The sequence below is a fragment of the Panthera onca genome, chromosome B3 (genome assembly GCF_046562875.1).
Source record: "Panthera onca isolate mPanOnc1 chromosome B3, mPanOnc1 haplotype 2, whole genome shotgun sequence".
NCBI classification, from domain to species: Eukaryota; Metazoa; Chordata; class Mammalia; order Carnivora; family Felidae; genus Panthera; species Panthera onca.
Window position 1 is genome coordinate 147,011,085 of NC_138344.1, and position 26,948 is coordinate 147,038,032.

At 42.0% G+C, this 26,948-nt stretch overlaps 1 pseudogene; it reads right to left on the reverse strand.

Annotated features, from left to right (window-relative positions):
- Window positions 1-1,720: 1,720 nt before the first annotated feature.
- LOC144616603 (disintegrin and metalloproteinase domain-containing protein 21-like) overlaps window positions 1,721-26,948 on the reverse strand; it is a 36,278-nt pseudogene continuing 11,050 nt past the window's right edge.

The window sequence follows — 26,948 nt, forward strand, 5'->3', positions numbered from 1 at the left end:
AAATAGGGAGCCATTGTCAGCAGCAGTGAGGAATACAGCCAGTAGGGGGAGGTTGCCTTGGTCGTGTCCTCCACCCAGGGAGACATGATGCTCCTGGTAGAGTTGCTTCTGTCACTAGGTAGGCATGGCTAAGCAAACACAACACCAGGGTACTGGTTGCAACACAGTGGACCCAGCAGCTGGCGTCTTCTTCGACACTAATCTAGGGATATGGTCTTCGGCGTCCAGCAATATCTCACTTGGAGATGAGTAGGAAATACACACCTCTGGAACCCCAGGATGGTGCCTGATTGTTGGTCTCTGCAGGGAGTCTGACCTTTTATGGCACTGGTAACTTAGGGTGGGGGTTTCTGGCAACACCTGGCATCAGCCCAAAGCAAAGCTACAGACCACCGGCAAGCTCCAGCTCCTTCCCAGAGCAGCTGAGATGTGGGGGTGAGGAACGAGTGAGCCATTCTCAGTGCTAACACATTGTTGGAGGGCACCACCTAGGCCCCCAATCCCATCCCTGGGGACAAATGTGTTGGGGACCCCAGCTGTTGTACAAAATTAAGAACATGTAGACTGTATCCTGCTGAAGGAATAGGCAAGAGCCATTGCTCAGGGGGTGGACAGGTGGCTCCCTAGGCATCTGAGCTCTGGCTTTGGATACATGAGATGCATGGAGCCCTCCTGACTCAAGGTGGGGTTTCCGTGCACCCCCAACAAAGGAAATGGAGGCACAGGATTTATGACTCACAGGGCTCAGAAGCAAGCGTACACAAGGACCTTGGGAAGGGCAGGCCTCCTTCCCACAGTCCCAGTGATCAGGACATAGAAAACAGGGTAGCAAGTACCTGATTACTTGAGAATGGATGGGGCTGAAGTCCCTAACTTTTCACAGGCTCACCTCTTTGTGGTTATTCGAGAAGGCTCTCAGAAAACCAAAGTGGGAATCCTAGGCAGATCCTTATCTAAGATTAAACTCACTGAAAAGTAGGCAAGAGAAAGAGAGCAGGGATTCGCATTCATCGGGCTCCAACTGGATGCCAGAGTCATCCATAGGCACTTGTGCCTGCCTTTCTGATTCATTTCATTGGGTGCTCCATTCAGTCTCATGGTCTCAGTCTCCCACATTTGGAAATTTTGTCTCCAGGGAGGCACAGCTTGTGCTAGTGGAACCTAATGCCAGTCCCCTTCCCTCACAGCCCACAGACACCCCAGTGTGGAACAGGCAATGTGGGTTGGTGGTAGCCCTCCATTATCCTGAACCCACATTGGGACTGGGGGAAGACAGATTACCTGGAGAATGAGAAAATGTTCAGTGTGCAACCGCACAGTTTTGGAGACAACTCATGAATTTGTCCCTGAAAGAGCTTGTGTGAACGTCTCTTAATTCTGGAAGCATATACCTCAGTTCCGGACCCAGATGCTGACTCAGGTCCTCTGCACATAATCTCGGGCTCAGTTTGGGCTCTTGGAAGCTTAGATATATACGTAGAGGCCACAAGCATGCAGTGTTTAAGTTTTATTTCAGCGTTCTGGTCAGTGAGCCATGAGAGATGTGTGTCAGAGCCGTGATGTGCCTGTGGACCCCTGTGTCTCCTGCAGACCCCCGAAACGTGGATGTCAGCTCTGCAGCCTCATTACTGTATTTTCACACATGTGCCAGTTGGATTGTCTATAGTTGTTCAGCAGTCAGGAGGCTAATTATGGATTGTCGTCAGCAACAATCAGTCCCTTAACTTTCTCGGGGTTGATAATTTGACATTTGTGGCGACACCACAAGGAATGCAGCTATTATGGCTTAAATGGGACCAAATACTGCTCTGAGATATAACAGGGATTCATCACTTTGCCTCACTGGCCGCATTCTTGTTGGAGGGGTCCACTGTCCGTGCTCCCACCAGTGCCTCGTCCAGTGCACCATGGAGGATCCCGGCTTATGTGGCAATGGCAGTTCCTGTTAGTGTCGCACGACCCTCTGTGACTGCATTTCTCCAGGATACAGTCATAATTCAGCTGAGCCGCACTGCCAGTGCAGTAGGTATCCTGACAGATGTTTCCAGGAGCACATGACATACCAGTTTTCACATGACCAATATCGGTTGTGCTATGGCATGAATCCAGCCGCAAACACCAGAACCCTGAGATCTCAGACGGATGGAATCCAACATGCTCTTGCAGCTGAGGGAGATGTGTGATATTCCTACACTGCAGCCTTCCACACGGCTCGTCTGTGTGGGAACAGCGTTCAGCATTGAATTCCCCGGGGTCTTCTGCAGTGTCCATGTCGGCTGCTTTTTTGATTTATGGTCTAGCAGACATCTTCACCTTTCCAGAATTTTTGCAAAGATTTCTTGACAGTGCATAATGCAGTGAGTGCAGTTCCCATGATAGCAGCAGCCCTCTTCAGTGCACGGGGTTCCATCTTGCATATGGAAGTCATCAGGGCCCGACAAGGACACCCCACGGCAGGACTCTGGAAGATCACATATATTTTGGATTGGCCTGCCAAGTGTCCCAGCATCGAAATCGGTGCAGTTTGTATAGCATCTGCCTGTATTACATTTGTCCCCAGAGGTTAAAATACTATCACTCATACAGCATAGATTGCTATAGCACTGCTCTAAGGAGCTGCAGTCACAATGCTTGCCTGGGTCAGCCAAGTAGTTTCCGAAATGACTGTGGGTCAGGCTTTTATTTCAATGCACCATTTAGATGTTGAAGAGGCACTTGCCTAATCTGCCACTCATTTTGTGCTGCATGTGAATGAAGAAACACTTCCTGAAAGCTTCAGGTATACAAGGGAATTGGGTCCTAATGCAGTTGGACCTTTTCTGGCAAGCATATTCATCCGTGTCAACCGACAAACCAATATTTTTTGCAATCTGATGTGTTGCTATGACAGACAAGAGTAAATAATATCTGCCTAAATAACCCATCACGACGGGGCTTTGTGGATGGCATATACTACGTACAACTGGATTGAAATTAACTTCATGGGATCCATTTCGAATCGCAACTAAGGATGAATGTGGTTTAAGAATTCGAAAACCCTTGGACTCATAGTATTGAAAAAAAAGGGCTCTGATGCAACACATATTTGCCCATGTTAGCTGGATCTCTCTCATTATAAATTATCATGAAACCAATATAGTAACTTACATGAATCCCATGAAACAATGAGTCAATTAAGCTAACTAGCCTTATTAGGAATTGGGCACCTTTTGACCTGTGGTTGAACACACTATATATTGTTTTGGAACTGAGAGCAGAATTCCGTGATGGGATGACTACAACTTACTAGAGATCCTGAGGACTGTACTGGCATTTCCTTGAGGAACAGGGGTCCCTATGCTCCTTATATCCCAGGTTATAAGTAGGTCCCGTTGCATTGGTGTCTGCCACTATCTGAGAAACAATGTGTTCAAATGTTGGGAATCGCTGATGTGTCTGATTTCATAGGCAAGGTCATCCTACTTCATGATACCTTCAAGGCCCTGATAGCACGTGTCCATGGAGACCATGGAAAGAGGAATCTCCTCCAGGTAGCCGAGGTAGTAACAGTCTGGAGGCATGGAGGGGTAGTCCATCTGCAAGTCTCCCTGATCATCCTGAGTGATCATCAGCAGATGTCTGGACCTAAAGGGTTTCTTTGGCCACATGTGGATAACGGGTCTCTTGTCCCAAAACACAGGCTACAGGACAGCCAACCAGTCATCTGAATGCCCTTGCCATTGTGCAGCTCCTTCTTTGTAATTACCACCTCAAGGAGATGTAGAGCCATGAGGGACGACCTTGAGAACCCTGGACAGGAGCCAGCACTGCCCAGAATGCAAACTGCAAGAGGGATGCCCTCAAGGTGACCTGGCCCTCTGCCACCCTCATGCCCCTGCTCAGGGACATCTGCCAGTGAGAGTGGATAAGTGGGGGATCCTCAGCAAAGTGAGGTCTAGGCCATCTGACAGAACAGAGGGCTGTACCGGGTGGCCAGTCCCCTGCACCTGGGATCCACTTGTGGGTTTAGGTAACAGTCCCAGGGTGTGGCATTGTGTGACCCTGCACAACAGTTCAGCTGGGGTGGATGTGGGAGAAGTAGGTGAGCCAGTTCAAGCCGTGCTCACATGGACGTAGTAAGGACTTGGACCCAGAGACATGGCTGTATTCAACACATTCCATCTTTCCTCCAGCTAGTGAATATGGGATATGAAATTTTAACACCCTGAACTTCTCTACCAATTCCATGTCCTGTGGTACTGCTGGGTCACTTTCTATGGACGACTGCTTTTCCTCATTATGGAGACCAATGCTTCCTACTTCCTTGGGATGTGGAGGTGGACATTGTCAATTTTACCTTTATAGGTGACTAAAAAAATAGCTTTGTCGTTTTTCATGTCTCATTCTGGTTAGACATTAGTTTTCAAGCCATTTGATCCTTTGGTTTTTGGTTTGAAGCTTCCTCTGAGTTTACTGAGGAAACATTTCCCAGTATTCTGTCATGATTGGTGAAGTACAAGGTTGTATTTTAGTATTTTTTTATGCCAGCTGGGGAGAACAGAAAGTACTGCTGACCATGTGTGAGCCCCAGGGGTTTTCCGCTCTAATCCCTTATTGGGGTTCTTTCCTGGCCTCTGGCAGTCTCCTCCCATGCATGTGTGGTTCCCTCCTCAGCTGGAGATGCCAGGGAGTGGAGGTAACTTTGGCAGCTTGCACCGTGGAGTCTGCACATGATCAAAAGACGTTATCAACCATGGAACTCCCTTGTTTGATTAAATATGCTCTCCTCCTTTAAAACCCCCTGCGTCAGGGAGAAGCCTCAGAGTTGGCTTTTGGACAGGAGTCTGCATTCTTACCAGTGGCTGGCTTTGTGCATAAAGCTCAAATTCCTTTCCTACCAAAATTCAAACTTTGAATGTTGACCTTTCCAGCAACAGGTAGCTGAATTCGGGATTTGATAACAATAAAACAGAGTGGAGTGGCAGTTGCCAGGCGCTGGCAGAGAGGCGCAATGAGGGTTAGATATCAAGGTGTGTGATATTCTGTTATGCAAGATGACTAAGTTCTAGAGGTCTTCTCCACAACATTACATGTGTACTTAACAATATTGGGGGGTGGGAGGGAGGGCAGGGTGGGTGATGGGTATTGAGGAGGGCACCTTTTGGGATGAGCACTGGGTGTTGTATGGAAACCAATTTGACAGTAAATTTCATATATTAAAAAATAAAAAAAACAAAAACAAAAACAAAAACAAAACAATATTGTACTGTACGGTTAAAATTTAGTGAAGAGGGTGGATCTCAGTTTCAGTGAGATCTTACCACAATACACGAGTTTTGCTTCTCACACAAAGTATGCATGGACACACACTCTGTACTGATAAGTGAAAATAATTTAAAAAAATGTACATACTTTGGATCCTAACCCTGGGGATATGCCATTTACAAGTATCTTCTTCCATTCCATAGGTTGTCTTTTAGTTTTGTTTATTGTTTCCTTCACTGTGCAGAATTTGCTATTTTGAGGTACTCCCAAGAGTTCATATATGTATGTATTTAATTTTCTTGTAATATTTTAAATTTAAATTTAAGTGTGTTAACCTACAGTGTAGTATTGATTTCAGGTGTAGAATTTAGTGATTCATCACGTACATATAACACCCAGTTCTCATTTCAACAAGTGCCCTCCTTAATGCCTATCTCCCTTTTAGCCCAACTTCCCCACTTCCCCTCAGTTTGTTCTCTGTATTTAAGTCTCTTCCTGTTTCTTCCCTCTCTGTTTTTCTCTTATTTTATTTTTCCTTCTCCTATGTTGTGTTTCTTATATTCCACATATGAATGAAATCATATGATATTTGACTTTTTCTTACTGACTTATTTCACTTAGGTTAATACGTTGTTGTTGCACACACATTTTCATTCTTTTTGATGGCTGAGTAATATTCCATTGTATATATTTACCACCTCTTCTTTATGTGTTCATCTCCTGATGGATATTTGGGCTCTCCCACAATTTGCTTGTTGTTGATAGGGCTGCTATAAACATTGGGGTCCATGTGCCCCTTCGAATCAGCATTTTGGTATCCTTTGGATAAATACCTAGTAAAACAATTGCTCGATCACAGGATAGTTCTATTTTTAATTTTTTTCAGGAATCTCCACACTATTTTCCAGAATGGCTGCACCAGCTTTCATTCCCACCATGTTAATTTTAGCCATCCTGACAGGTGTGAGGTGTTATCTCATTGTGGTTTTGATTTATGTTCCCTGACGAGGAGTGACAATGAGCCTCATTACACGTGTCATTTCGCCATCTGGAAGTCTTCTTTGAAAAATGTCTATTCATGTCTTCTGACCATTTCTTCACCAGATTATTTGTTTTTTTTTCAGTGTCGAGTTTGAGAAGTTCTTTATAGATTTTGGATACTAAGCCTTTATCTGATAATGCCATTTGCAAATATCTTCTCCTATTTTGTCAGTTGCCTTTTAGTTTTGTTGATTGTGTCTTTGCTGTACAGAACCTGTTTATCTTGAGGTCCCAATAGTTCATTTTTGCTTTTGTTTCCCTTGCATCTGGGACATGTCCAGTAAGAAGTTGTTCTGACCGTGGTCAAAGAGTTTGGTTCCTGTGTTTTCCTCTAGGATTTTGATGGTTTCCTGTCTCACATTTAGGTCTTTCATGCATTTTGAATTTGTTTTTGTGTATATTGTAAGAAAGTGGTCTGGTTCCATTAGAGTTTCCTGTTGCTGTCCAGTTTTCCCAACACCCTTTGTTGAAGGGACTGTCATTTTTCCATTTGATACTGTTTCCTGTTTTGACGAAGATTAGTTGACCATATTGTTATGTGTCCATTTATGGGTTTTCTACTCTGTTCCATTAATCTATGTGTCTCTTTTTGTGCCAGGACCGTACTGTCTTGATGACTACAGCATTGTAATATAGCTTGAAACCCAGAATTGTGATGCCTCCATTTTTTTCTTTTTTAGGATCGCTTTGGGTGTTCAAGGTCTTTTGTGGTTCCATGATAATTTTAGAAATATTTGTTTTAGCTCTGTGAGGAATGCTTGTATTATTTGACAGGGATATTTGCATTGAATTATTTGCATTGAATGTCTAGATTGCTTTGGGTAGTATCAACATTTTAACAATGTTTTTTGTTTTAATCCATGTGCATGGAATATTTTTCCATTTCTTTGTGTCTTCTTCAATTGGTACCATAAATGTCCCAGGTTTTTCAGAGTAAAGCTCTTGTAACTCTTTAGTGAGGGTTATTTCTAGGTATCTTATGTTTTTTTGTGTAATTGTAAATGGGATAAATTCCTTGATTTCTCTTTCTCCTTCTTCATTATTGTTGTATCGAAATGCACAAATTTCTGTATGTTGATTTCATATGCTGCAGCTTTACTGGTTTATTGTATCAGTTCTAGTGGGGTTTTTTTGGTGGAGTTTTTTAGGTTTTCTGTATGTAGTATAAAATTCAGCTCCAAAACTGAATAATCCTATTAAAAAATGAGCAGAAGGCATGAATAGACTTTCCAAAATGCAACATACAGATGGCCAATAAACACATGAAATGATGCTCAACATCACTCATCAACAGGGAAATATAAATCAAAACTACAACGAAATATCAACTCACTCCTGTCAGAATGACTAAACTCAACTACATAAGGAACATCAGGTGTTTGTGAGGATACAGAGAAAGAGGAACACTTTTGCACTGCTTGTGGGAATGGAAACTGGTGCAGCTTGTCTGGAAAACAGCATGGGCATTCCTCAAAATGCTAAAAATATAACTACCTTATGATTGATCAATTGAACTACTAGGTATTTACCCAAAGGATACAAAAGTACTAATTTAAAGGGGATTGCAACTCTATATTTATAGCAGCCCTATCAAAAACAGCCCAGCTATGGAAACAGCCCAAGTAAGCATTGACTCATAAATGGATAAAGTATATGTGGTATATCTACACACACACACACACACACACACACACACACACACACTCATACTCATACACTGGAATGTTTCTCAGCCCTGAAAGGAATGACATTTGCTATTTGTAATGATATGGATGGAGTTAGAGAGTATTATGCTAACTGAAACAAGTGAGAGAAAGACAAATATATGCTTTCATTCATATGTAGAATTTAAGAAACTTCAAATGGGAAATGGGACAAAGAAGAGAGAAGAGCTACACCAAGAAATAAACTTTTTTCAATGTTTTTAAATTTATGTTGAGATAGAATGGGGGGAGGGGCAGAGGAAGCGGGAAGGAGAATCCCAAGCAGTCTCTTTGCTGTCAGTGCAGAAACCAAAATGGGGCTTGATTTCAGAATCCATGATATCAAGACATGAACCCAAATCAAGAGTCTTAGGCTTAAGCCATGGAACATATAAACCCAACAAAACAGATTCTTACCTATACAAAACAAACTTATGGTTACCAGAGGGAACGTGGGAGGAGGTTTGGGGAAGTAGGTGATGGGGTTGCAGGTCCGCACTCATAATGAACACTGGGTGTTGTATGGAAATGTTGAATCGCTATATTTTACACCTGAAAGTAATACTACATTGAATGTTTACTATGTGGAATATGAATAAAATCTCAAATGATGTATTTACAGTGTCTGCAAATGGCCTTCTTGGCATAGAGCCCATGAAGAAACATTTATTCCAGAAAATATACTGACAGACGGCAAAGCTAGAATTTTGAGCTAAGGTATGTGCCTTTCCTTCCCCACCCCAGCTCAGCAAATGGAAACTCCAGTGCAAGGAGCTGGGACTATAGGCATGTGCCACTGAGCCTAGCTGCAACCTCCCCTCCAGACTGTTGCAACCAATACCAGGGTTCCTGGTGACCAGCTCCTGTTCAGAGGACTCTTTCCCAGAGGGACAGGATGTCAGTGGCCCTAAGCTGTTTGCTGTTGAGGCCAAGCCCCAGCAGGTGCCACTGAGATGTGGGACTCACTCATTGTTTGCAGCCCCACTCCCAGGATGGAAACTCTGCCCTGGGCACAGTCCACTCGGGATGCTGGGAGCCTGGTCGCCCCAGACCTGACTTGTACGGCAGGGGTCTCATGCCACTAGGACAAGCAAGGCTCAAAGAAGTGCAGCTGCCACTCACCCCTAAACTGATCCTTCATTTTGTCCCCACCTGCAGCTGCAGAGTTTTGCCCAGGGCAGGGGGGAGCTGGAGCAATCCACTAAACCAAGGTGCAAATCTGTTTCAGTATAACTGACTTCATTTACAGATGAGGGTGAGGAAGGTCTGGGCCTCATGTTGTGGGAGAGTCAGGTGCAGGAGACAGATGGTTTCAGTGGAGTATTCCTAACCTACTCCTCCTCACCTGCAGGAGAGAGCCAGAGCCAGGGACAGTGGAGGGAACAGCTCCTGTCAGAACACATGTCAGATTATGGCCTCAACAACTCTCCATTCAGAGGAGTCCGAGGTTGTAGGGTTTAGTCTGTGGAGAGTTGAAACATGAGAGCATTGTTTGTTTTTTTTTGTTTTTTTGTTTTTTTATTTTTTAATATATGAAATTTACTGTCAAATTGGTTTCCATACAACACCCAGTGCTCATCCCAAAAAGTGCCCTCCTCAATACCCATCACCCACCCTGCCCTCCCTCCCACCCTGCCCTCCCTCCCACCCCCCATCAACCCTCAGTTTGTTCTCAGTTTTTAACAGTCTCTAATGCTTTGGCTCTCTCCCACTCTAACCTCTTTTTTTTTTTTTTTTCCTTCCCCTCCCCCATGGGTTTCTGTTATGTTTCTCAGGATCCACATAAGAGTGAAACCATATGGTATCTGTCTAAAACATGAGAGCATTGTTGAGCGCAGGACAGCATTCAACATGAGGCAGAGGAACTTATCATGTGAATGTTGGGCAGAAAGAGATAAAGAAACCCAGCCAAACACTGTCATCTGGGCTGGCTGTGTGAATGTCCCAGGCCACACCACCTCTGTAGTCTTTGAGACGACTTCCCTTCCCTCATATCATGTCTTTGAGGTTCTCCTAGTTTCAATTCTGCATCAATAGCGTCACATTTCTGTGGCAAAGCATCCCATTGATGGAAGTTTCATACTTGGTTTATTCCTTTTTATTTAGAAAGACTTTTGCCTTATTCCTAGCTTCTAACACTAAGATGCTATAAATATTTACACACCATTTATTTTGTGAGCATGGGATTTCACTCTGGAGCAGACACTCGGGAGTGGTATTTCCAGGTTACATGTTAAGTCATCCATGTATAATTTCATAAGCAACAGCCAACAGTTTTCCAGAGCTGGTGTTCGTGTTTCATTCCTACCTGCAGTGTTTGAGGCCCCACGTGTGCTGGATGCTCACCTGGATGGTGTTGCCAGTGTTCCCTTCATACCTGAGCCCTCAGGATGAGTGCATAGGGCATCTATTGCATTCTTGATTTGAATTTCCTTGACAGTCGATGGTGTGAAGAGTCTTTTCCTGTCCTTACCTAATGTGTCTATAACCTCTAGGATGGGATGTTTACTACGCAAGGCTGTGCTTGTTTTATAGAGTGTTGTTTCCTTTCTTCCTATTGACTGTTGAGGGTTCTTAGCATATTCGGGATGCAAGTCCCTTGGTGGTTATGCAATTTGTGAATATTGTCTTTTCCTCCGTCAGTTGTCTTACTACTATTGATTGCCACGTGTTCAGAAAAAAATTATTTGATTTTCACAAAGCCCATTTATACTATTTCTTTTTATGGGCCTTTGGTTCTTAGGTATAATTTTGGTTTTCATAATGATTGATTGCTTGTGACTGATAATTTTTTTTTTAATTTTTATTCTTGAGACAGAGAGAGAGAGAGTGCAAGTGGGCGAGAGGCAGAGAGAGGGAGACACAATCAGAAGCAGGCTCTAGGCTCCAAGCTGTAAGCATAGAAACTGACACGGGGCTCAAACCCATGAACCGTGAGATCGTGAACTGAGCTGAAGTCAGATGCTTAACTGACTGAGCCACGCAGGCACCCCAGTAATTTCTTGATTTACAATATAACTAAAATCTTTTTTTTTTTTTTTCTGGTGTCTCTCAATGCTGACTTGTTCGCTAACTGGTCTCTGGTCTCTGTTGTTTGTTTTTAAGTTTATAGTGTGTAGTAACTCATTTTCATGGCATGGTTTTTTCATAATATATGGAAATTCTGTTCTCATGCTGAAATTGAACTCAAGTTTCACAAGATATGCTGTGTGTGTCTTTTTGGACAGATTGTTTATCAGATTTGATAGATGTGCTCCGGGGCCAAAAAACACGTTAACCTTTCCAAGTTTTGGGGTTTCTATATGTGTCAGGAGCCATTGAGCTCTGTGCCCACAACCAAGTTCATGACTCAAGATGTTTCCTTCACAATTCTATGCGAAACGCTGACAATTCATTCTGTGCATTGTCACTGTCAGACACTTCATGAATAGAACACATGAAACTGTTTTATCATTTCCTGCATTTATTTTTTGTTTTGCATGTTTGGGAGTATAAGATTTCTTCTTCCTTCCAAGGGGAGCTCATACAGCATTTGTGGAATTATTCCAGGCTTCTCATGTCCTAATGCTTTTGCAACGTGCTGTACAGTGTTTCACTAAGTGCATATTTAGGTTTATTTGTACTCTGCCACTTTGGGTGATAGGAGCCCATGAGACAGGCTGCACCATATGGGTTTTTATTTGTCCCCATGTAAGTGATCGGTCATATTGAACATTTATAGAACACATAGCCCCTCACTTTCATGCACCAGAAACAGGGGACATGCTTCTTTTCAAAGAGAAGGGAAAGGAATAAAAGGGAGTGGAGCCAGCAAGGTCGTGGGAGGAAACCCAGAGCCTGGCAGGAATGGTCATCTCTCCACACTTTTCAGTCCTGCAGATGAGGGTCCCTGCTGTGGTCCAACCTGGGTTCTTGTGCAGGTGTCTGGACAAGTTGCCCATGGGGTGTCGGCACAGTGGAGTTGGGAAGGGCAGCTGTGGTTTGAATTCCAGCCCACCTGGAACCACTGTAAAAGTCATGAGTATGTTAATTAATGTCCACTAGCAGTTAGGGATAAAATGAGTAAATGCAAGAAGTTAGACTCACTACCTTAGATTCCATGTTCACGACAATTTGTGACAATGTTTCTCCCTTCCTTTTTTTCCACTTTTCTAACTTTTTAAGTTTGTGTTTAAATTTTTATTAGATTACATACTGTGTGATATTAATTTCAGTAGTAGAATTCACTGATTCATCACCCACATTCATATCCAGTACGCATCAGAACACTTGGCCTACTTAATCCCCATCATCCATTAACGCATCCCCTACACCCCTGTCCTCCAGCAACCCTCAATTCGTTCTCTATCCTTGGAGTCTTTTATATTTTTTCTTGCTCTTTTTTTCCCTTTCCCCTATGTTCATCTGCTGTGTTTCTTAAATTCCCTATATAAGGAAATAATATCATGCTTGTCTTTCTTGGACTGCCTTATGTCACTTAGCATGATATCCTCTAACTGCATCAACATCTTTGCAAATGGCAAGATTTCATTCTTTTTTATGACCGAATAATATTCTAGTCTATACATATATATGCATATTCATCACTCGGTGGGCTTTTGGTCTCTCTCCTCACTTTGGCTCTCATTGTTAATGCTGCTATAAACATTGGGGTGCATGTGCCTCCTCAAATCAGAATTTTTGTATCCTTTGGGTGAATACCTAGTAGAGCAATTACTGGAGTACAAGGTAGTTTCAGTTTTAAGTATTTAAAGTGTTTTCTGGAATGGCCACACCCCTTTGCATTCCCACCAAGAGTATAAAAGGGTTCCATTTTCTCCTCATCCTCATCAATATCTGTTGTTTCCTGAGTTGTTAATTTTAGCCATTCTGAGAGTTGTGAGGTCCTATCTCATTAAGTTTTGATTTGTGTTTCCCTGTTGTTGAGTGATGATGAGTATTTTTCATTAGCCATCTGGATGCTTTGTTTGGAAAAGTGTCTAGTCATGTCTTCTGCCCATTTCTTCACTGGATTGTTTGTATTTTGGATGCTGAGTTTGATATGTTCTCTATAGATTTTGGATAGAAAGGCTTTATGAGATATATCATTTGCAAATACATTTTTCAATTCTGTAGGTTTCCTTTTAGAGTAGTTGATTGTTTCTTTAGTTGTGCAGAAGCTTTTCATTTTGATGAGGCCCTGGCTGTTAATGTTTGCTATTGTTTCCTTTGCCTTCTGAGACACGTCTAGTAAGAAGTTGCGATGTCCAATGTCAAAGAAGTTGCTGCCTGAGTTCTCCTCTAGGATTTTGATGGTCTCCTGTCTCACATTTAGGTCTTTCACCCATTTTGAATTTATTTTTGTGTATGGTGTAAGAAAGTGGCTCAGTTTCATTCTTCTGCATGTTCTGGTCCAGTTTTCCCAACACCCTTCATTGAGAAGACTGTCTTTTTTTTTTTTTCCCCATTACATAGTCTTTCCTACTTCATTCAAGATGAGGTGACCATACATGTGTGAGTCCATATCTGGGCTTACTAGTCTGTTCTATTGATCTGTGTGTCTCTTTTGTGCTTGTAGCATACTGTCTTGATGACTACTGCTTTGTAATATACCATGAAGTCTGCAATCATAAAGTCTCCTGTTTCTTTGTGTAGCATAGACATGTCAACAATACTTGCTCCTTCAATCCTGAACATTGACTGTGTTTCCATTTCTTTGTGTCATCCTCAGTTCTTTCATCGTGTTTGTATTTTTCAGAGTATAGATCTTTTAACCCTTTAGTTATCCTATTATTTTTGGTGCAATTGTAAAGGGGATGGAATTTTTTTGGATTTGTCTTTCTGTTTCTACATTATTACTATATACAAATGCAATAGATTTTTGCATGTTGATTTTGTATCTTGTTACTTTGCTGAATTTGTGTATCAGTGCTTGCAATATTTTGGTGGATTCTTGGGTTTTCTATATAGAGTGTCATGTCATTGTGAAGAGTGAACGTTTGACTTCTTTCTTGCCAATTTGAATGCCTTTATTTCTTTTTGTTGTCTGTTTGTGAGGATAAGACTTCCAGCTATGTTAAGTAGAATGATGGGAGTGGGCATCCCTCTTGTGTTCCTGACAGTAGAGGAAAAGGTTTTTTCCCTACTGTGGATAGTACCTGTGGGGTTTTCATATATGGTCTTTATGATGTTAAGGTGTGTTTCCTCTATGCCTTGTTGAGGGTTTTTATTAAGAAAGGTTGCTGTACTTTGTCAAATGCTCTTTTTCACATCTATTGAGAGGATCATATAGTTTTTATCCTTTATCTTATCGATGTGTTGTATGACATTGAGTCACTTGTGAATATTGAACCACCCTTACAACCAAGGAATGAATCCCACCTGATCGTGGTAAATGATAATTTTAACGTATTTTTGGATTCAAGCTGCAATTATTTTCTTGATAATTGTTGCATCCATGCTCATTAGGGCTAGTGGCTTTTAAGTCTCCTTTTTAGTTGGGTTTTATTTGATTTGGAACCATGGTCATACTGTTCTTATAGAATGAGTTTGGAAGTTTTCTTTCCATTTCTATTATTTGGAACAGTTTGAGAAGACTAGAATATTCTATGCTACTTAAATAGATTATTTACACTCTTCTTTAAATATCAGGTAGAATTCACCTGTGAAGCCATCAGGCCCTGGTCTTTTGTGTTTCAGTAGAGTTTTGATTACGGATCAATTGCTTTGTTCATTATCAGTCAGTTCAGGTTTTCTGTTTCTTCCTATTTCAGTTACTGTAGTTTACATTACTGTAGGAATTTATCCAGTTCTTCCAGATTGACCAATTTGTTGGCATATAAATTTCCAAAATATTTTCTTCTAATTGTATTTCTGTGCTATTAGTTGTGATCTCTCGTCTTAAATTTGTGGTTATATTTACTTAGTCCTTTCTCTTTTGTTTTTGGCAAACCTGGCCTTGGGTTTATCATTTTTATTTATGATTCCAAAAACCAACTTATATTTTCATTGATCTGTCTAATGTTTTGTTTGTTTCTTTATCATTTGTGTGCTCTAATGTTTTTTATTTACCTTCTGCTGGCTTTAGGGTTCATTTGCTGTTCATTTTCTAGCTTCTTTAGTTGTGAAGTGGTTGTGTGTTTGAGATTTTTCTTCTTTCTTGAGTTTGGCCTGTATTGCTATATATTTCCCTCTTCCAACCACTTTTGCTGCATCCAGATGGGGCACTGGCATGTTTTCATTTTAATTTGCATCTATGTATTTTTTATTGCTTCTCTAATTTCCTGAAAACCTCATTCATTCTTTACCACAATGTTCTTTAACCTTAGGTATTAGTGGTGTTGCCAAAGTTCTTGTGGTTGACTTCACGTTTCATAGTGTTTGGTATGAAAATGTACATGTATGATCTCAGTCTTTTTGAACTTGTAGTGAGCTGATTTATGACATAGTATGTGATCTGTTGTGGAGAATGTTGCATGTGCAGTCAAAAAGAATGAGTATTCTGTTGCTATACGGTGGAATGTTCTGAATATATCTGTTAAGTCCATTTGGTCCAGTGTGCCTTTCTAAGCCATTGTTTCCTTATTAATTTTGGCTTAGGTGATGTGTCCATTGCTGTAAGTGGAGTGTTGAAGTTCTCTATTATTATTCTTTTATTATTATCAATAAGTTTTTTGATGTTTCTTATTAATTGATTTATGTATATATCAGTGCTTACCCTTTCAGTGTATAAATATTTAAAGCTTTATATCTTCTTGTTGGATAGACCCCTTCATGATGATGTACTGACTTCCTCATCTCTTGTAACAGACTTTGGTTTAAAATCTAGTTAGTGTGATATGAGTATGGTACTACACCTTTCTTTTGATGTCCATTAGCCTGATAAATTGTTCTCCCTCCCCTCACTTTCCATCTACAGTTGCTTTAGGTTGAAAATGAGTCTATCGTAGGTAGTGTACAGAAGGTCTTGCATTTTTTTAATCCATTCTGATATCCTTTGTCTTTTGATTGGACCATTTTTCCCTTTTACATTCACAGTGATTATTGATAGATATAAACTTTTGCCATTGTGTTATCTCTAAAGTCCCTGTTTCTGGAGATTTTCTCTGCTTATTTCTAGTCTTTGTTTCTTTTAGTCTTCCTTTTCCACTCAAAGAGTCCCCTTTGATAATTCTTGCAGGGCGCTTGTTTAGAGGCCATGAACTCCTTTGGTTTTTGCTTTTCTGGGAAATTCTATCTCTTCTTGTATCCGAATGACCCTTTCTGGACAAAGTATTCTTGCTGCATAATTTTCAACTGTGCATGTTGTGGATATCATGTTACTCCCTTCTTGCCTGAAGGTTTCTGTGGATACATCTGCCATAATCTTTTCTTTTGTCTTCCCTGTTTATTTAGCGACCTCTTTTGTCTTGGTGCTTATAGCGTTTTCCTTCTTCTGTGTATTTTACCAATTTCTCTCTGATATGTCTCAGTGTTGGCCTGCTTTTTTAGAATAATGGCATTCTCTGTGCCTCCTAGATGTGTATGTCTGTTTCCTTCCCCATTTTGGGGAATTTCCCATGGTAATTCACTCAGATAACTCTTCTTCCCTTGTTTTCTCCCTCTCCTTCTTCTGGGACTCCTTTGAAAAGAATTTTATTACACATTATGGAGTTGCTGAGATCCCTAAGTATATGTTTGTGAGGCAATACTTTAATTTTCCTCTTCCTTTCTGCTTTATTTCCCCCACAATGTTATCTTCTATGTCACTTGCTCATTCATCTGCTTTACGCCTTGAGGTCATTATATACCATCAGTTTCACATCTTGGTTACAGCATTTAAAATTTCAGCATGCTAGGTTTTAGGTCATTTCTATCTGCAGTAAGGGTTTCCTTCATGCCTCCTATGCTTTCCTCAAGCACAGCAAGTATCCGTATGATAGTTGTTAAAAATTCTATTTCCTTGTGAGAGTTTTTAGAAATTCTGTTTGAGGCATATTAGTTATATGTGCTTTAATAATATCCCTGGCAATGACCTTTTATCATTTTTTCTTTTGGGATGAATTCCTCCATCATGGTGTATGTCTATGTCTCTGCTTTCTTAAGTGTTTTAGAAAATCCTGTTTTGTTTTCTGCTTCTAGAGTAGTGTCTTTATTGAAAAGTGTTCAATTGCTGTTGAGGGCTTGACTCTTTAGGAAGCATTTGTTGCATATTCTGTGTGCACTGTGATGTTGTGTATTGGCTGCTCTGTCCCTCAGCTAAGTCCTCTGCAGAGTTTCTCCTTTTCTCCATCGATGAGTGTTTAGACATTGTCCACAATGTTGTGAGTTTTAACCAGGTGAGTTTGTTCTGCCTGTTAAAAGAGGCTAATTCCTATTTCCCCTAGAGGTGAAGCTATGCCTCACTATATGGTCAGTAGACTTGGTGCCTTTGGGGGTATATGTCGTCTTTTGAGGGAGGGGCGCGGTGCTGATCTGGTTTCCAGGCCCTCTTTCTCTAGTAAGGAAGCACCTGAGGAAGGCAAGGGGGGGTATAGCTTGGTGTCAGTGGCTTAGCTTCTACTGGGAGGTTCTGTGCTGCTCACTGAATTCTGTCCATGCTGATTGGTGGGAGGAAATATTGGCATCAGCTCCCTGTCTAGTCCCTTGAGTTGGAGTTCCCAGCTTCCCCTGTTCAGGAAGCCCTCCCACAAAGAGAACAATCTGTACCTGTGGGTCCCAGGCTTCCATCAGAACCCTGCCTTCACCCTGTCTGTGTCCAAACCATTGGCCCACCTGGTGGCACAGGGCTCTTATGTTTTATCTCAGGAGCTCTAGCTGGGTTTGAAAACTCCAAATTATATGAACTCAATATGACTGGGACCCCAGTGATCCTCTGGGAGAGGGTCTCGCTGTGCTGTGGCTGGAGCTGTTTATCCCAGGAGGGCAGTTGCATGAACACTAGGGGCTTGGAGTTCATGGTGAGGAAGAACAAGGAGGCAGCATTCAGTTAGCTGCTCTCAACAGAGGCTCCTATGCTAATGACCAGGGCAGTGCAATGGTGCCTGTCAGCTCTCCTGCCCCACGAGAGGCAATACACCTTTTACGAAATGCACCCTGAGAAGGGAACTGTCTCTCCCCAAGTCCCCCAGGGGATTTCAGACCACAATGCCCCCTATGCGACTCTGCCTTCCTTCTCCATAGAAGCACAGCTATGCCCACCAGGCTCCATGCCAGTCATGGCATGGACTTCTAAATCTTCAGTCTTTGACCTGCACATTTACAGGAGGTTGACTTGTCATGATTACCTTTATGTGTCATCTTGACTGCATCATGGGTGCCCAGACTCCCCACTGTTTCTGTGGATGTCTGTGATGTGTTCCAGAAGAGACTGGCATTTGTATCCATGGTTTCTGTCTGCCTGGGCATCACCCATTCCATTAAGGTTAAGAATAGAAACTGATGCAGAGGGAGGAGGAATTCCCTCAGTTTTACTTGCCATGTGCCTGTTTGAATTGGAACATTGGTCTCCTCTGGGCCTTGTTCTGAGAGTTACATCATCAGCTCTTCACGTTCTGAGACTAGAAACTAGTTCAGCATCAGATGAGAATTACACCACTGGTTTTCCTGGGTCTCCAGCATGTGAGAGTGGAATGTGGGGCTTATCAATGTACTTAGTCATGGAAACCAAGGTTCTTTGGTTTCTGTTCCTGGGGAGAATCCTGACTAATACATGGAGATGAATTATCTCTTCTTTAGAGGAATTGAATAAAGCTGTAGCTCATTTAAAGTCCTGAGTAGCAAGTGCCAGGAGGGAAGTGTGTCACATTGTTGGGACAAGTGCTGGGTGAAGATAATGGGGGTCTGGGGGATCCTGTAGTCCTGGCTGCACAGTGAGTGCATCTGGGACTCCTGTAAAGGTTCAGCTGTTGTGCGTCAGGAAATCTGCAATTCACTCATACTGAGAGACAGGAGTAAGCAATGCAAACAACTGTGTCTTTGTGCATGTTAGGGTAGTTTTCCTATGACAACACAGTTGCTAATTCAGAGAGAGTTAATAGATAAAGACAGAATCCTGTGACCAGAGAGGCTCCCTAGAGAAACTGCTGTGTGGAGAGGAAGCCCCAGACCCTGACAGGAAAGCTTCCTGTAACCTCCATCTTCACCTGCTCCTGTCATCACAAAGCAGAATTGTGCATAGTGTGCGCCCCCTGGTGGTGCTGATCCCCCCTGCAGGGAGGTTTGTGTCTGGGCTCCCAGTGAGGTCCCCTCACCGTGTCACTTGCACAGTAATATGTGGCCGTGTCCTCGGTCTTCAGGCTGTTCATCTGCAGATACAGCGTGTTCTTGGCGTTGTCTCTGGAGATGGTGAATCGGCCCTTCACGGAGTCTGTGTAGCTTGTGCTACTTCCATCATATTTAATATATGCGACCCACTGCAGCCCCTTCCCTGGAGCCTGGTGGACCCAGCTCATTCCATAGTTACTGAAGGTGAATCCAGAGGCCACACAGGTGAGTCTCAGGGACCCGCCAGGCTTCACCAGGTCTCCCCCAGACTCCACCAGCTGCACGTCACACTGGACACCTGTAGACACAAGACATCTTGGTCAGGAAACTGTCACACATCCACTCTTTCTCAGTCATGTCCACTCACATACTCAGTGTCTCCCATTCACCGTGAATTACCTTTTAAAAGAGCAACCAGGAAAACCCAGCCCAGCACAAACTCCATGGTGAGGGGTGTGTGTTCTGTGCTGATCACAGAATGGGAACACCTGGGACTCCCGGGGCTGGGGCTCCTCTCCCAGCTGCAGGGTTGGAGCTGGACTGGTTTAATCAGCACAGGGAGGGCCTTATTTGCATATCCTCTGACTATATATCAGGCTCCAGACTTAGATTTGTTTCAAATTTAAAACCAGTGTTTGAGAGGCACTTCTGGATCACTTCTTGCAGAAGGGACTGTGACAGTATAAATAATTCTGATCTGTGAACACAGTGATCTTTTCATCTGTGTTTGCCATTTTACATGTCTTTCTCCCAGCACATCATGTTTGGTATACTATTTTACTTTTTAGTGAAATTTAATCCTAAATACTTTATTTTGTGCCATATATTTTAATGTGTGTTTATTTTTGTGTGACAGAGGGAAGGAGAGAGAGATCAGAGAGAGAGAAGGGGACAGAGAATCCCAAGCAGGCTCTGCACAATCATTGCAGACCCTGCCTTAGAATTAAACTCAGGAACCATGAGATCATGACCTGAGCCAAAATCAACAGTAGGCACTTAACGGATTGAGCCACACAGATGCTCCATTTTGTGCCATTTTCAATTGTGTGATTTTGTTATTTTTTTCATATACTATGTTTTAGGTGTGTGGAAATACAACATATTTTTGTATGTTGATTTGTACCCTGAACTTTTCCTGAGTTTATTAGTTCTAATACTTTTTTTGTGGAGATTCTAAGGTTTCACTATATGTAAGTTCATGTGATTCTCAAACAAATAATTTTCTTCTTACTGATTTACATGTCTTTATTTCATTTTCTTACCGAATTTTTATGGGTACATCTGCAACTTATAGGAGCAGCAAGCTTTTTCCTTCTTTGCTTCTGTGTTCTTTGTCTGGTCTAAGGATTCAATTGACATAAGACAGATCTACAGAAGAGAATAAATTTCATTTTGCATGTGCACAAGCTTCCTAATAATATGACACCCAGAGAATGAAGAAAGTAGGTGGCCCTTGTGCCTTTTAGAAAAAAAAAATGGATTTGTGAAGAGTTAACAAGACAGAGATTTGGGTTTGGGCAAGTCAATTAGTGAGGAATTAACAAGGCTTGTTTGCACAGCCTTCTTGGTGCTAAAGTTCCCATTTCTGGTGTAAGGATGGTTCTCCCATTCTGGTAGAGGGAAAGGAAGTTTCCCAGGAGAGATTTATGTCCTGCTCTCAGGGGGACAAAGAAGGGTCACAGATTGCTTAGACTAGCTGTACTCTAGTGACTTTCCTCCAAATAAGCCATGTGACAAGATGACATACATTGGGTGCCATATTTTACTGGTCTTCATGTTACCATGTGGAATACCTATGTAGGGAATGAGCATCCTTGCCTGGCTCCTAATGTGACAGGAAAAGCTTCAGTTTTTCACTGTTAAATATGCTGTCAGGTGTGGCCTTTTCATCTATGGCCACGATTTTGTGGAGGTAATTTCTTTCTTTCCCTCAGTTGCTGAGATTTTTTAATAATGACAATTTGTTGAATTTTGTCTAGTTTTATATGTATCAATAGATGATGATCTAGATGATCAACAGATGTGACTGCATTGTCACATATGACCCTTTCATTGTGTTGTTGCATTCACTATGCTAGGAGTTTTGCATGTATGTCCATCTGAGATATTGGCCTTTAGTTTCCCTTCTTACGGTGTCTTTCGATTTTGCAGTATAGTAAGGTTGGTCTTGTAGATGAGTTGGGGCGTATTCCTTTCTTTTCAGTTTTTGGTAAGAGTCTGAGAGATATTGTCATTAAATATCTTTTATATTTTGATATAATTCATAGATAAAGTCCTCTGTTACCAAGCTGACTTTTTTCTTTTGGGGCGGTGTATGATTAGATTTTAGATTCAATCTTACTTGCTTTAATTCTGTTAATTTTCTGTTTCTTCATGTACAGTCTTGCGCATTGTATAACTCTAGAAACTGCCTAGTTGCCCCTTAGTTATCTAATAATGGGTCTATAATTATCTAGGCATTTTCTGTTATTGTTTTTCACTTCTTTGGTATCAGTTATGTCCCCTCCTTAATTCTGGTTGTATCTGTTTGAGTTTTACCTATTTCCTAGTAGAGATGCTTTTTCAATTGCATTTAGCTTTCCAGATATCTATTTCAATTTGTTAATTTTTTGTATTATTACACTTTTTATTCCTTTTATCTGTTCTAATAATTTCTAATATTAGTTGAGTTAATAAAAATGCCAATGAATGTATCTGGGAAATTCTTATTTATATGGTACCAAAAAGCTCACAGAAGTGAGAAAACAATCCTGAGAAAGAAGAACAAACCTGGAGACAGCACACGTCCTCCTTTCTAAGTATATTGCAGAGGTACATTGTCTATAACACTGTGCTGCTGGCACAGAGTCAGACACACAGACCAGTGGAGCAGATTACAGAGACCAGAGTGAAATGTGTCTGGATGCAGTCAGCAAATCCTCCATGAGATTTCATAGAATTAAAATTAGGGAAAAAATGGCCTCTTTCACAAATGGTTTTGAATTCCAGTGAGTAAAATAATGACATTTGGTCCTTATCTTATACCATACAGATATGTAGACTCCCATTCAGCCCCTTCCCTGGAGTCTAGCAGACCCACCTCATCAATTAGCTACTGAAGGTGAATCTAGAGACTGCACAGGAGATTCTCAGGGACCCCCTCCCCTGCCGGGCATCATCAGGTCTCCCCCTGACTGGAACAGCTCCACGTCACACAAGACAACTAGAGATACAAGTCAGGAAAATGTCACACACCCACTGTTTCTCTCACTCATATCCACTATCATAGTCAGTGTTTCTTGTTCATCATGAATTACTGTTTAAAATAGAACCATGGAAAACCAAAGTGAACCCAAACTCCATGGTGAGATGTCTGTGTTCTGTTCTGATCACTGAATGTGAACACTTAGGGGCTGGGGCTCTTCTCCCAGCTACAGTTTCAGGGATGGGAGGGTTTAATCAGCATACAGATGTCCTTTGACAATATAGTAAATTTTGCAACAGAATCCTCAAGAAGCCAGTGACCTTTGGCAGGTGTAAGGGATGGGGCAGTGTTTGGTGTCACAATATCTTTCAGGACATTGTGATTTATTAATTTGTGATTTTGCTGCAGTGATTATAAGTACCCATGATAATCCTTATTTTCACATATGAACCCAAACACTTGAGGTAAGAATCAGTATACCACCATTGTACAGGTTAACAGATACACTGCGGCAGAGACAGAGTGTGTGAATGTCCAAGATCACGTATGAGGTGAGAGTAGTCCCAGTATCTGGACCTGTGCTCTCCATCAGGGGACCCACCGGCCTCCTGAACCACATGCAGGACAAGGCTGGACATCCCAGTGAGGTTTGCAGGTTCCTGACTTTCTAGAAGTCCCAGGAGAGTGATGGGTGGAAGCCAGGTCTATTCTGTCACAAATTGGAGAGAGTGAGAAGCCTCGACAGAGACTCACAGAGCTGATGGAGATGCCAGGGGTTTTCTACAAACACAAGGGGTCATTTACACATGAACCCTATGAGGACATCAATGGAAACCCTCTATATGGAGCCTCTGGGTGGCTCAGTTGGTTAAGTGTCCGATTTTGACTCAGGTCATGGTCTCACAGTTTATGAGTCTGAGCCTTGTGTCGCGCTCTGTGCTGACAGCTCAGAGCCTGGAGACTGCTTGATATTCTGATACTGTGTCTCCTCTCTCTCTCTTCCCCTTGCCCGCTCGTAGTCTGTCTCTCCCTCCCATAACAATAAATAAACATTAAAAAAAGAAAGCCTCAATAACGTTAAAATGGTTGAATTTTATTAAAATATGTTGAAGGCAAAACACCTGAGAACAGGAAGGATGATGTTAATTAAAAATATTTCTTCATCTATGAAATGGAGATCATTATTCTTCTAAACTCTTGTTAATGTGAGAATGATCAAAGATGTATTTATCCCAGTGTCTGACCCTGGGAAAATTGTGTATTCCCCTTATCATGGTTTATTTAAACAGGGAGGACACTTGTGTGTTTCCACAGCTTTACAAACTCTTTGCTGTGTTCATATCAGAATAAGTGTGCAGAGTCTGGATCTGAAAGCCCTTCCGAGGAGACCAGTCCTCAACCAATCTCTTGTCCTGGATCATGAGCTCCGTGGTCTCTGAGTTCCCCCTGGTGGTTGTGATTGCCCCCCGGTGGTCCCCGTGCTCCTGTTGTTTCACAGACCCCTGCAGAGATACAGTGACTCCTTTCCTTCCCTCCCCATTTATGCAACATGCAAGGGTGAGACCTTTCCATCATGAGCACTGCAGACCCTTCTGTTCACAGGATGTCTCCTCCTACATATTTTCCATCTTTGAACCCTTCACTCTGCTTCTTGCCTATAAATATACAGTTATATTTCCTTTAATCATTGGTGAGGAACAATCTTGAATAGTTATCCTTATCAGCTGGCAAGAGTCAGAAGAACTTTTCATTTGATAATAGAGAGAACAAAAGAAAGATTTTTGGGCTCAGAAATTCTACCTTCATGAAACTGGGATAAATGTGCTCAGCTTCAGACATGTACCTCCTTTAAGAAAAAAGGAAGTGTCAATCCCAGAGACACGTTGGAGTCTGAGATTCAGAGCATTCTGTCTTTGAACCTAACGGGTTTCCCCAGATTGATAATCAAATTGTTTCTTGTTGGTGATGCACTTCTAAATTACACTGTATTTCTTCTGGGATAGGAATGTCAGTACCTGTTATGTTATGGTTACCATGCAGAAGCATTCAGAAAACAAAAATGGTTTTCTAGAAATGCAGGTCGGCTGATGGAGAGGGTTTCACCCCAGGATGGAAGGTACCACGGTCTCACCCTACCCAAGCTACATGGTTAGATTTGGGGTTTTAGAGGTAGTGAAATTTAGGAACGTTTTGGACTTGACTTAATATGTAATGATTTGACATGTTGCAGGATTTGGGGGTGTGGTAATGTGAGTGTCATGTGGGAGGGAGGTGAACTTCCCTGACATCAGTGTGGACTGTGGTCATCTATGTCATTCTTGAACCTGTGTAGAATAACTTATGTGGCCAAAGGGACTTGTCACATGAGATTAATTTTGACACACTGATATTACTGCCATGTGTATGAGTCTGGGGATGGAGTTCAGGACACAGATGGGCAGTCACCAAGTGTCCGCCTCGGAACTGAAGATGAGTGGGTCCTGAAGACAGCACATCTGTGGGAGGGAATACCTTGAGAATTGTGGGATGAAACCCCTCATCACCAGGCACAGACACTTTCTTGCATGAAGTTCAAGTCTCCCTCTGGATCTGAGTGTCTAACTGAACCCAGGTGGATATGCATGGATGTCCCCAAAATGCTCTGAGGTGAAGAGAAACAGTAAGGAAAGAAACATGAAGAAAGACAGATAACAGCAAGGAAAGTCACATAAAGGAGTCGTTGCCATTGAGAGAGGACTTCTGGGGCTGACATGCATCCCGTTTTCTGCAGCCTTGATTGGACGATGTTGGACAATAGCCAGTGGAGTTCGGGGGCAGCCCTACAAACTGGGCTCTGGGATGTAAGAACAGAACCATAGCCACCCCCAAAGCTGACTGTATTGTGGACAAGTGACATGACTCGGGAGGTCCCTCACCTGAGGGTAAAGAGATGTCCTGGCCACCCTGTGGCCCCTCCACCCTCTGAGGTCACTCCCTCCAGATGTTATACATTCACAGCTTCTATTGTATGTGAAATGTACCCTCTCTCAGTAAGGCGATGGTCCACTGCTGGTTCTGGGAGGATCCGTCCTTGTGACCTTGTCTCTGGTATAAACCTCTTCTCTGTCTTCTAAGAATGAAAGCAGAGTTCCCCTTAACATGCAGCTAAAATCCAATATTGTGCCCTCACTTGGATCCAATTATTTTTTGGTGTAAATCACTAGTGAAATTGTCATCTGTTTGGAAATTCCCTTCAGAAGCAAGTACTGGAATACATGGGTGGTGTCAGGTGGTGTAGACCAGTGGAACAGCACATGGTAACCATGCATCCTCAAGGCTGAGCTTGTTCCCTAGTGAGGAATGGGAAGTACAAGGAATGCCGGGTGACACTAGTCTGTGCTTTCTGAGTACCCAGCAGACCTGGGTGAATGAGCCTGGTCCAGGAGCAAGGACGTCTACACACAGGCAGTACATAGATGCCAGCTGTCTAGACAGACTGCCCATGAGATGTGGTCACAGAGAAGCAGGGATGGGCAGCTGGGGTTTGAATTCCCACTCACGTGGCACCAACATTGGGAATCCTGAGTATGTTTGTTAATTAATGTCCACTACCAGTTAGGGATAAAATGGGTAAATGCAAGTTGTTAGACTCACTGCCCTAGATCCCATTGGTTATGGCCATTTGTAACAACATTTGTCCCCTTCCTTTTTTCCCCTTGTTTTTTAATATATGAAGATTTTATTTATTTACATCTTTGTTAGTTAACATGTAGTGTAGTTTTAGTTTTGGGAATAAAATTTAGTGATTCATCACATACATTAACACCCAGTGTGCATCACAACAAGTGACCTACATAATCTCTATCACCCGTTTAGCTATTTGAATCAGAATTTTTGTGTCCTTTGTGTAACTACCTTGTAGAGAAATTGGTGGGACATAAGGTAATTCTATTTTAACTTTTTAAACTCTTCTCCAGTGTGGTCACACCACTTTGCATTTCCACCAAGAGTATAGGAAGGTTCCTCTGTCTCCACATCCTTGCCCATATCTGTTGTTTCCTGAATTGTTCATTTTAGCCATTCTGACAGGTGTGAGGTGGTATCTTATCATGATTTTGAATTGATTTTCCCCAATGATGAGTGATGTTGAGCATCTTTTCATGTGTCTCTTAGCCATCCAGATGTTTTCTTTGGAAAAGTGTCTGCTCATGTCTTTTGACCATTCACTGGATATTTATTTGTTCTTCTGTGTTTGTTAAGTTCTTATAGATTTTGGATACTAACTCTTACCATGTATGTCATTTTCAAATATCTTCACTCCTCTGTCAGTTGCCACTTAGTGTTGTTGACTGTTTCCTCCACTGTGCAGAAGCTTTTTATGTTGATGAGGTCCCAATAGTTCATTTTTTGCTTTTGTTTTCCTTGCCTCTAGAGGCGTGTCTATTAAGAAGTTGCTGAGGTCGAGGTCAAAGAGGTTTCTGTCTGTTTTCTCTTATAGATGTTGATGCTTTTTGGTCTTACATTTAGGTTTTTCATCCATTTTGAATATATTTTTGTGTTTGCTGTAGGAAAGT